General features: G+C 36.9%; 1 protein-coding gene across 1 annotated transcript in view; it reads right to left on the reverse strand.

Moving 5' to 3' along the window:
• The window catches only part of PTPRD (protein tyrosine phosphatase receptor type D), a 1,060,901-nt gene extending 1,049,358 nt beyond the window's left edge, over positions 1-11,543 (reverse strand). The window contains exon 1 of the mRNA XM_047699812.1: positions 11,514-11,543. The gene's annotated coding sequence lies outside the window, so the exon portion shown is untranslated. The remainder of the gene's footprint in view (positions 1-11,513) is intronic.
• Positions 11,544-12,651: the final 1,108 nt, after the last annotated feature.

Below are 12,651 nucleotides of genomic sequence, written 5' to 3' on the forward strand. Positions count from 1 at the left end.
ACGTCACAAAATAGGTACCGACTAGAGTAAGTCACAATATTCTTGAAATTGTTGGCGATTTCAGAATCTCAACTACATTTAGGAAGGACTGTCTCAAGGGAGTGGTGGTAATTGAGTCTCCGGCCCATTTAGCTTATGGACTCATCCCAGGGATGATAATTAGAGCTATTCAACATGGTGAGTGTTGGTTTTCAATTAAAAAAAAAAAATCACTGTCACCCTCTTCAGGATACATCGTGCCATGGAGATTGGAACCACTGTATGAAATTACATAGAGGGAAAGCGTTTTTGTCAGGACCATCACCCACAAAAGTTTCAAAACATGGTATGCCAATCTAAAATCATTTCTTTATTCAAAAAAAGTATTCATTAAGTAGCTATCATCTGCCATTTTTACCCCCTCTGGGCAGTGGGGATAAGACAGGGATAATTCCTACCTTCCTAGAGTTTAATGGAAAGGAGGAGAGAGATGAAACATACATATGAACCCATGACTGGCCTCATGGCCATATGACCTGTGCAGTTTAAGGCTCTGTTTAAGTTGGTTTAAGGCTCAGCTACTCCTTTCCCAAAATTCTGAATAATTTTTTTTAACAAGATACTGCATTTATCTGAACTCTGCTAATTAGGTAGCCAGTCTTGCTCGATAGTACTAAGTCGTATAAAGGAAATAAAGCAAAATAATAAGACAGAGAGAGGGGTCATGATCACAAAACTACTTTAGATAGGAGTCAAAAAGACCTCTCTGATGAGGCCATTTACGAACCATGAATTATGATATTTACTAAATTAGTGGATTTCATAAACTGACAGGAGACTAAATTTATTTATTCAAATTCAGAAAAATACTGATTTTACACCTCAGCTATTCAGAAGCCACCACATTACTCTTTAAGGAATAGTAAGACACAGTTCTTGTCCCCAGAATATATGAAGTAGAAACATAAGATACGCAGGTAGCTCTCCATATGCTTCTCAAGAAAGCCATTCAGAGACATGAGGATTCCAGAAGTGGAAGATACCACAGAAGCTTTGGGACAATAGGAGAAGTTCTGAAGAGCAGGAGATGTAGGGTATCTCTCTGCCACAGTTTAGTAGGGTGGGGTGGGTTAAGGGAACTTCTCCAGACAGAGGAAATGGCATAATTTGAAGTCTTAGAAGACAAGCAGATTGCTTATGAGGGTAACAGTGAATAACGTTTAAGTGTAGCTACTCTACAGGATGGATGTAGGAAAACATTAAAACAAAGACAAATAAAAAAACAAAGCCACCGGAGTGCATTCTTATCTCCTTTTTTTTTTTTCTTTTCACTTTCACCAAATACATTGCTAAATCTTATAGATTCTGTCTTCTAAGTGCACTGCTTCTACCTTGTCTGTGGCTGTGATCATCTCATTTCTAGTCACAGGTTTCTCTGACTCTAATGAGGCCTTTTCCCCAGATCAGTTCTTTCTGCAATCAGAGGACTCTTTCTAAAATGAAAATCTGATCATACCGCTGTTGAGAGTGAACTATTTCAATGTAATACTCTGAAATCGGACTTAATGGGATTTGCATCTTAGCTGTGCCACTTACCCACTAGGCTATGCTTTTTGTTTTTTCTTAAGTAAGCTCTATGCCCAACGTGGGGATTGAATTCATGACCCTCAGTTCAAGAGTTGCATGTTCTACTGACTGAGCCAGCTGGGCAACCCCCAGCTGTGCCATGTTAATAACTGCCTGGTCCTCAGTTTCCTCATAGGGCGGTTATGAAAATTCAATAAAATAATGTCAATGAAGCGGTAACACTGGTTAACATAAAGAGCACTCAGTAAATATAACTGTGTCAGGATAAAGTAAAATTCCTTGGTGTGGGATTAAGACCTGAAGTGAGCCTCTAGCTTTCTCACTAGTGTCATTCCCTGGCTGATTCTTTATTTTCAAAATATTTATTTGCATGGCATGCTATCCCTCATCTCCAGGACAGTAATGTGCTATGCTTTCTCCCAGGGATGCTTCTCTTCCATTACCCATTTCCTCATTCCTTCATCAATTGCTCTTACTCCCAATTGCTAAGCATAAAAACCCAGACCGTCATTGCTCCAATGACTTCTTCCAAGTCACACTGTGAATATCAGAATATAGTCCTTAAACCCATGTGTAGTGGTTCAAATCCTGGGCTCATTCCCCTCTACTTACTGTCTCACAAATGTCAGATAGTCTCTGGGGAGAAAAGTCATTTTTTTTTCCTCAATAAAATTATTCTGAAAATATGTACTTTGTCTTCTGCCCTTACCATTTCTGTCTTCTTCCCTTGATTGTGAATTAATATTGGTTTCTACTGGCAGCTTATTTATGTCAACTAAAATCAGAAAGCAGACAAAAATTGCATGAACAAAAGCCTGACATACCCACTCTTCTCAAAAATAATCTTTAATCTTTGGGTTAATGGGCTGCTATCCATTCTTTGGAGGAAAACTGAGGCAGTCATTTTCAAGTATCAACCATAAACTTGGTGCTATAGAAGAGGCACTGTCATTTTTAAGGCATTTGGGGAAAACAATCACAGTATAAATTTAAATGGAATGTCAATCTGTTCAGTGATATTAAAGTTTTAATCTTAAAGTCTGGTTAATGCAAATTCAGATTGTTATAGATTCGCTCCATAAACATCAATAATTTTCCATTATGTTAAAATCAATCCCAGTTTCACATTCAAAAAGATTTGAGCAAAAACCTTAGAGGATACTACAGATGTTCTTATTTTGGTTCTCTGCAAAAAATAGTTGAATGTTCTTATGAAGAAGAGGCAATTTAGCTTTGATGTCTCCATTCCTAGAGAAAAATCCAGTTCATACTTCCTAGAAAAATCCAGTCATGCTTTCTAATTAACCATAACAAGTGATTTATACTTAGAAACTCACAGGAAAGAAAGAAGAAAGAAAGAGAGAGAGAGAGAGAAAGGAAGGAAGGAAGGAAGGAAGGGAGGGAGGGAGGAAGGAAGGAAGGAAGGAAGGGAGGAAGGAAGGAAGGAAGGAAGGGATGGAGGGAGGGAGGGAGGAAGGAAGGAAGAATCCGGAGGGAAAGTTGGATTAAAAAATTATATCACAAAACTTCATTAACAACACATGGAACTATCTGGAAATGGTACATATTTATGGTGCTGTGTGATATGCTTCTCCATTTTGAACAGAATTGAGGTATGCCTGGGTGGCTCAGATGGTAAGCATCTGACTTTGGCTCAGGTCATGATCTCAGAGTCCTGGGATAGATCCCTGCATTGGGTTCCCAGCTCAGTGGATCATCTGCTTGAGACTCCCTCTCTTTCTGCCTGCCTTACCCCCAGCTCACGCTTGTTTTCTCTCTCTCTCTCTCAAATAAATGAATAAAACCTTGAGGAAAAACAGTTGCATTTAGGAGTTCATTTAACCTCTACAAAACTCAAATAAATAAATAAAATCTTAAATAAATAAATAAATAAATAAATAAATAAATAAACATTGGTTAATTACTATAAACTTTATGATACAGATTATGAATATATATGTAAAATTCAAAAAACAGCAAATTTCTCCTCACTCAGTTGAGCCAAAAGTGATCAGCAATTTAATCATTGTTACATCTCATAATATTATAGAAAACAATTGCAATTTTTATTAGTTATAAACATAACAAAATGTCACCTGATATTTAGTAGACATGACATACGAACTATTTTCATTTACACCAGTATTAGCTTTACTTAATGAACAAAAAATATTTAGCAAAGTTTTCTAATATAAAGCATATTTCTTCATTGTTGAAACTGAGGAATGAAAAAATTTCAATTTTGTTGACGACTAGTACTACCTCGCATGTTTGTTATCATGATAGGCTCTATCACAGTTTTTTTAAAGATTTATTGATTGATTGACTTAGAACAAGAGAGTGTGAAAGAACACTGTAGGGGGAGAGAGGGGAGGTGTGAGGGACAGGGAGAAGGACAAAAAGATTCTGTGCTGTGTGGAGCTCAATGTGGCACTCGATCCTATGACCCCAAGATTAGGACCTGAGCTGAATTCAAGAGTCTGACACTCAACCAACTGAGCCACCCAGGCACCCTGGTCCTATCACATTTTTGTGATGGTTTTTAGAGCAGTACTTCTAGACCACTGTCATGTTTTATTTTTTGTTATATTTTTTAAAAGATTTTTATTTATTTATTTGACAGAGATCACAAGTAGGCAGAGAGGCAGGCAGAGGGGGGGGAAGCAGGCTCCCTGATGAGCAGAGAGCCCGATGCGGGTCTCCATCCCAGGACTCTGGGATCATGACCTGAGCGGAAGGCAGAGGCTTTATTTAACCCACTGAGCCACCCAGGCACCCCGACCACTGTCATGTTTTAAAGTACAGAATCCTGATATTTGGCAACATACATTAAAAGTTTAACATTTGCTGGGGTGCCTGGGTGGCTCAGTGGGTTAAAGCCTCTGCCTTCGGCTTAGGTCATGATCTCAGGGTCCTGGGATTGAGCCCCGCTTTGGGCTCTCTGCTCAGCAGGAAGCCTGCTTCCTCCTTTCTCTCTCTGCCTGCCTCTCAGCCTAGTCGTTATCTCTGTCTGTCAAATAAATAAATACAATCTTAAAAAAAAAAAGTTTTACATTTGCGAATAACTTTGATCTAACAATTGTATTAGGATGTTACTATACAATGTAAATACGTGCATACACTAGTGTTCAGTGGATGGTTATTTATATTACTGAAACCTGGAAATAACCAAGTATGAACCAATGGGAGATTGAGGAAATAAAGTATGCAACTCTGCATGCATATAATGACATGCAACATAACTGCTAAAATAATGATGCAGCTTAGTATTTATGACATGGGGTTGTGCCTATGACATAGTAAGAAAAGAATCAGTATGTCAAATTGTAGTGATATTATTTATGTATTTCTACATTACTACATATGAAGTCCTCTTCCATATATGCACTTATTTTGCTGAAATAAGCAATCAGTTGATGATACTACCTAGAAATGTCCCATATATAACCTCCACAGTCATACACAGTGGTGTGGTCTTCATTATGCTTTTACAAAGTAATTAACATACTTTTCTGTAACAAAACACTTTGATTCTAAAAAAGAATATCCCAAAGTACTAATTATCTTTTCCTTGTAAAAAATTTTACAACAGTTTTATATAGAAGATAAAGAAATACTAAGCATGTGTATAATGTTGAAATAACAATAATAAAACATTAACTATATAATTCTCAAACTTTTCCCTCTTTCCTTCTCTTAGAAATAGAAGAAAGTCTCTAAGACTGGGAAGCCATAAAATATATCTGAACATGAGTAGCTAAAATTTGAATTGCTGAAAATGTCATTGTGTGCCTCACCTGTGATACTACCAATTTCAAATGACACAAAAATGGTTTATTTTTCTTTGTTCTGGCCCAAAGATAATTGGAGCTCAGGAATACAACCCACACCTCTGGCTCAGCAATATGAGGCTTGGGATTTAATGTTCTTTTTCATATAGGTTTTTGTCACATAATTTTAGAGTAGACTTTGAATTGGTTAAAATGTGAAAATGATGCTGAACTAATGAAAACATTCATAAACACAACCAGTTATGCTCTTACTAAATGGTTCACTTGATATTATAGCTAATACAATTTGACTCTGGCCACTCAGTCATTCTGGAACATTCCTGACACATGTTTGATCTAGGTCTATGGAAAAAAATGAAAAAAAACAAAAAACAAAAAACAAAAAGAATTTCAAAGACACCAGCATTGAAGCAGAAGATAAACAGTGGGGAATGTAAAAAAATGAAAGTTTTTGATGATTAAGAAGAGGCACTTAAATCACCTGTTTGGGAATAAGATGTGAAATGTTTATTGAGCATGCACTAGATGTTTGGCATGGTACTGATAGCTTTGTTTTGTACAGTATTCAAAAGCACATGAGGTAAGTGCACTTACTATCATCATCTTCCAGGAAAGAAAACTGAGGCACAAAGAGGATAAATGGTTTATCCCAGGTCACACAACTAACTTCTCAGTTTTGCATGGTTATAGGTTCTTGGTTCTTAACCACTACTCTACTGTGAATAAAGGAGTGATAGAGGGCAGTCAAAATAGGAATTGAATCATTTCTATTTCTATGCATGATAGAGTAGCTTATAATATAAATACTTTTTAGAACTACTATAACATCTATATTTTAAAAAAATAAACATGTACAAGAAAGCATCTTCTTAAAAGTACTGAAGAGCTCTGAGTTTCCTAGGATTTTTAAGGGCCAAGATCTTGGTGAGAAGAGAAGTCCACTGGAGGTAAGAAACACAAACCTTAGGACATTTGCTAATTTCTTAAGTAGCTCCTGGTTGGAAATAGATACTGCAAGCAATAGAAAATGGCAGAGCTCTTTATAGTGTCAAACAGTAGGGAGACAAAAATTATGTTTTATAATTTAGGAACCAAGATTTCAAAGTGAAGAAAGAAAAAGAGGAGTTAAACTTATAGTCTGAGACAGTTTTCCTTTTGAGGCCCTTTTTAATTTCAAGTTTTTATTTAAATTCTAGTTAGTTAACTATAAAGTTGGGTTTAGGTATAGAATTTAGTGATTCATCATTTACATATAACACCCAGTGCTCATCACAAGTGCCCATAGTAATACCCATTATCCATTTAGCCGATTCCCCAGCAACCTCCCTCCATCAACCCTCAGTTTCTCTATAGCTAAGAGTCGCTTATGGTTTGCTTCCCTCTCTCTCACTTTTTTTTCCTCTTCCCTATGTTCATCTGTTTGTTTTTTAAATTTCACATATGATGAAATTACATGGTATTTGTCTTTCTCTGACTGACTTATTTCAATTAACATAATATACTCTGAGTATGCCTAAGTGGCTCAGTCAGTTGGTCATCCGTCTTTGGCTCGGGTCGTGATCCCAAGGTCCTGGGATTAGGTCCCACATCAGGCTGCCTGCTCAGGAAGGAGTCTGTTTCTCTCCCTCTGCCCTGCTCTCTTTCTCATGCACTCTCTCTCTCTCTCTCTAATAAATGAATAAAATTCTAAGAAAAAAAAACATAATATACTCTGGCTCCATCCATATCATCATAAATGGTAAGATTTCAATCTTTTTTATGGCTGAGTAATATTATATTGTGCATGTGTGTTGGACAAACACACATACACACACACACATCTTCTTTATCCATTCATCAGTCAATGGACATTTTCTTACACCATCCACAAAAACAAATTCAAAATGGATGGAAGACCTAAATATGAGACAGGGAACCATCAAAATCCTAGAAAACACAGGCAGCAATCTCTTTGAGATGCTATCTTGGTCATAACAACTTCTTACTGAACCATCTCTGGAGCAAGGGAAACAAAAGCAAAAATGAATTATTAGGACTTCATCAGGATAAAAATCTTTTGGAAAGCAAAGAAAATAATCAACAAAACTAAAAGACACCCTATGGAATGTGAGAAGATATTTGCAAATGATAAAGGGCCAGTGTCCAAAATCTATAAAGAACTTATCACATGCAACACTCAAGAAACAAATAATCCAGTTAAGAAATGGGCAGAAGACATGAACAGGCAGTTTTCCAAAGAAAAGATACAGATGGCCCATAGACATATGAAAAATGTTCAACATCACTCAGCATCAGGGAAAAGGGAAAACCAAATAAAAATAATGATGAAATACCACTTCACAGTGGTCATGGCTAAAATGGCTGAAATTAACAACACAGGAAACAACAGATGCTGGCAAAGATCTGGAGAAAGGGAAACCCTTTTAGACTGTTTGTGGGAACACAAACTGGTGAAGCCACCCTGGAAAACAGTATGGAGTTCCTCAAAAATTTAAAAATAGAATTACCCTATGATCCAGCAATTGCCCTACTAGGTATTTACCCAAATGATAAAAAAATACTTATTCAAAGAGGTACATGCATCCCAATGTTTATAGCAGCATTGTCAACAATAACCAAATTATAGAAAGACACCTTTTCAATTATTAACCTTTACAAGACAAGAACCTAAGAAGCCAAACAAATAAGTATCTGGAAAGCTCAATGAATTATTGGCAGTTTTACATTATAAAAGAGATAAAAACTAGATTTGAGATGCCATTAAGATACATACCCTAGGTTTTAGTTGTGGTCCTCTTAGGATACACTTCAAAGTAAAGAAGAATCAGAGACAAGTCGAGACTTATAAAATCTGAACCCCATCATCTAGTCTATGCAGTCTTGTTTCTACTCTACTTGCCTACTAAAAAGTAGAGAAAATCCTCTCTGCAACTTCCATAACTTTTTATACAATGTCCTGTTTCATGGACTGAATGTTTGTGTCCCCCAGTCACAATTCATATGCTATAGCCCTAAAGTCCAATGTAGTGAGTGGAGGTGGAGCCTTCAGGAGATATTTAGGTTTGGATGAGGTTATAAGTGTAGAGGTCTCAGGATGCAATTAGGGTCCTTATAAGAAGAGGAAGAACGACCGGAGCTCCTTCCCTCCAATTTATGAGGACATGGTAAAAAGGAAATTCTCTAAGGAAGAAATCCCTTACCAAGGATTTGGGTTATCTGACACCTTGATTTTGGACTTCCCAAGCTCCAGAATTGTGAAATTAATTCTTGTTGTTTAAGCCACTTGTTCTATGATATTTTCTTAAGGCTGCCAAAGCTGACTAATACATGCTGTCTTGGGGTGCCCGGGTGGCTCACTTGGTTAAGCCACTGCCTTTGGCTCAGGTCATGATCCTGGAGTCCTGAGATTGAGTCCCACATGGGGTTCCCAGCTCCATGGGGAGTCTGCTTCTCCCTCTGACCTTCCCCCCCTCTCATGCTCTCTCTCTCTCTCTCTCAAATAAATAAATAAATAAATAATCTTAAAAAAAAATGCTGTCTTAAATCAAATATCATTGGGTATATCAAGGGAAAAAAACACAAAGATATAATAGAAGGAGACTCAGAAGTCATCTAGACACTGGGATTTTAAGACATATACTTAAACTAAATGTGATTAAATTATTCAAGATTACCATAAAAAGAAATGACAACTATGAAAAATAATCCAATAAAATTCTAAAATATAAAAAAATGCAATAACTAAAATTAAAAATTCAAAATCTAAGTTGAATAACTGACTGGACAGGATAGAAGAAGGGATAGGTGACTTTAAAGATAAGTCAGTAAAAAAATCCTGATTTATGTACTGAGGAAAAAATACAGAGGAGAGTATAAGAGATATATAAGGCACAATGAATAGGTCTAACACACTTGTAATTGGAATCTAGGGTAGTGTTTATTGCATGCATAACTCAGTTCTCCTCCTCAGTCCTAGTGTAGTCATTCTCCTAGGTGGTGGAAGTGTTGGCAACTCAAATCTCTTAGCTAAATCCTGCTCCAGAAATTTCCTTGAGCTAAAGAGACATATCCTGCCCAGAGTCACTCCTGCTCTATGAAGGCTGCCTACATCTAATGGCTGGCTGATGGGAAGGAATAAACGTCTGGCCTGCATGAAAGGATGTCCCTGCTCTAGAAAGCCCCATGGAATCAGCTGGGGCCTCATGCCACTCCTCACAGATCTACTCCTCTCTCTGCCTATTCTTACTTCCTTGGTGCCACAGATGCTGGTTTTCCTCATTTCAAGAGTCTTTTTGCTGGGGAATTTGTTCCAAGACAGTTGCATCAAAGAACGTCCAGGAAAGCAGACACCAAAACAATATTTGGCAGTTGAATCACCTATCAACTGGCTGCAAACAGAAATCCATCACTGGTGGAATGTAAAATATAAAATAGCCTATGGCAAGTTGTAGCAGAGGAAATGTTTGCTGGTAAACTGGGATGGGATACTAGTACAGTAGCTCAGGATGTTGAGAATTAGAGGCAGCACTAATTACAAAGATAATAAGATCAGAAAACTTCTGCTAAATAGAAATAACACAATACAGAAAATTTTTAAAGAAGATTGAGGATGATTAATCACCAGTTACTCAAAGATGAAAGTCAGAGGCCTTTATATGATTATCTATCCTGTCTAATTACAATTAAATAGTGATTTTACCAAGGTTTCTAGATACAAAGTCGATATAAAACTGTATTTCTACATACTTGCAAAAAACACTCAAGAAACAAAATATATGCATATTTTATTACAGATGTAATGACATATACAGTATATATTTAATGGTAGATCGCCTGCAAAGATGGTTACCAACAATTTCTCTATCTTTATATGCACTCTTCCTATAAAAAAATTAGACTCTCCTTCCCCTCCACTTGAATCTGAGCTGGATCTGTGACTTGCTTTGGCCAATAGAATACAACAGAAAGTGTTTTAAGTGTTTTACAAGGTGCACATTGTTGTATTTATTCTTGGATGTAATCTACCAAGTATAGAGGCTTGTTCTAAAATGCCTCATGATGATAGATCACATGGAGAGAATGAGAGGCCATGTGGAGGGGAATCAGTGTACCCCACAGGACAGCCAGCATCTAGACCCCAGGGAGGTCATCCTCATCCCAGAAGAACCACAGCAGCTGGCATCAGGAGGAGAGAGAAACCAAATATTCTGGGCCAGCTGAAACTCCTGACCTACAGAATCTTGGGCAATAAAATGGCTGTTTTATAACTCACTACATTTGTGTGAGTGTGTGCATGTTCTGTATACATATAGTTAAATACAAAGGAGTTCAGAAACTAACCCTCAACAATATAAAAGTGAGTATAGGTAAGAGTCAACTCTAGGGTAAATTTAAATCACTAAATTTTATATTTGGAATTATATTTGAGTAATGCAGATACAATTTCTTTTAAAGATTTTATTTACTTATTTGACAGAGAGAGAAAGATCACAAGTAGACAGAGAGGCAGGCAGAGAGAAAGGGGGAATCAGGCCCCCCACTGAGCAAGGAGCCCAATGCGGGGTTCGATCCCAGCACCCTGAGATCATGACCTGAGCCGAAGGCAGAGGCTTAACCCACTGAGCCACCCAGGTGCCCCCAGATAAATTTTTAACAAAGAAAGATTCCTGAAGCATTTCTCCATATAAATTCAATTATGTTTGGTTAGAAAGATCTTTATCTTGAACCAATAGTAAAACTGGAATTTCTTCACCACTAATTTAAAACCAGATATTAAAATGCTACTGTTATTTTTATGTAAAACTAACAACACACCCCTCCCCAAGAAAACTAAAACGGAGATATTGAAAGAACGAGAGAGCAAATGGTATATATCATGTATTGTCTGAACTACTTTAATCATGAAACAGTGTTTATTGAATTAATTTTGAATCAAAAGTAGAGAGTGAATGGGATTGGAAATGTAGCAATCTAGCAGTAGAGAGAAGAAGGCTTTCAGAGACAGACATTGACTTACTATTTCTGAGGCAAATCAGTTTCTATTTCTAATGTATCCAGTCAAGTGACCATGAGTTTGTCACTTTTCCTTTAAGGTTACAATGTAGCTCACTTTCATAGTTAACATGGTGAGGCAACAGAGCTAAGAGACAAACTTACCGTGTTTTAAAAAATGATTCCTTAAACACTTGGGTGAATGTATTAGTATTTGTAGCCTGATACCTCAGTCTGAAAAAGGAAAATATTGATCCTAAAAGAAAAGGCACAATTTTGTGATTTACTGACGAGCTTTTTTATTTACTTTGAAGCTCTCTCAGAGGATCTTTTGTTCTTTTGAATAGAGTTGAAAAATAAACCCAACAGTGCAGACCCATGCCTCTGCCTGAAGGGGAAATGCTTTGTTCAAATAAAAATTAGCCATCATATTTAGGATTTAACAATACAGGTAATATGTATGGAATTGTGACAGTATCCTTTAATGAATCATGAAGCCCCTTTAAAATCTAAGAAAAGAATAAGCCTTCATATATTTCAAGGAATCAATTTAATTTGATTTCTTATATTTCCTGTGGCATAACAAAGAAAGGATTACAGCGAACATTGAAGAGAGAAAGTAGAGTTTTAGCAAGACCAGGAAATCACTATAATTCCAGTTTTAGATAATGTTTTGCTTTCAGATGTTCACTAAGGGAATCCCTCAAATTCACAGGCAATGAAACAGTCACCTGGGCATAATCAGAGGAGCATAATATGTGTTTGCGTGCAAGCAAAGATGTGTGCGAGCATGCGTGTGTGTGTGCGTATGTGTTGGGTAGTACACCCAAAAGATAGGAAAAGGTAGAAGAAGGGTATGGGGGAAAAGAGAAAATGAAGAAAGACCACGAGAACACACAAAATAAACATGTTTTATCCCTAGAGATACATCGCTTTGCCAGACATCTTACTGACATGTTTTTTGAAGGACTTAAGATGCCTATATGCTTAAAGCAAGTTTGAATCTCAGCAGGCACAAGCTTATTGAAGCTTATTGAGATGTTGATCCTGGATCAGCAGGAAATCAGTTTTCTTTTCAGAACTGAACTGGCACAAGTGAAGTTGGATCAGAATTATGTTGAAGATTTTCAAGGGGTAAAGCAGGACCACTTTTCAGAAACCTGGTTTAGTTTAGGATGGCTTTGCTAAAAAGGCTTTCCACATAGGTTGCTCATTCAAAGAAGTTCAGGAGGGACCCTTGTTTGGTTTGGTTTTACTTAAAAAAAAAAAATCCCCCAAATGTAGGATATTTACATATTATAAG

The sequence above is a fragment of the Lutra lutra genome, chromosome 13, assembly GCF_902655055.1.
Source record: "Lutra lutra chromosome 13, mLutLut1.2, whole genome shotgun sequence".
NCBI lineage: Eukaryota > Metazoa > Chordata > Mammalia > Carnivora > Mustelidae > Lutra > Lutra lutra.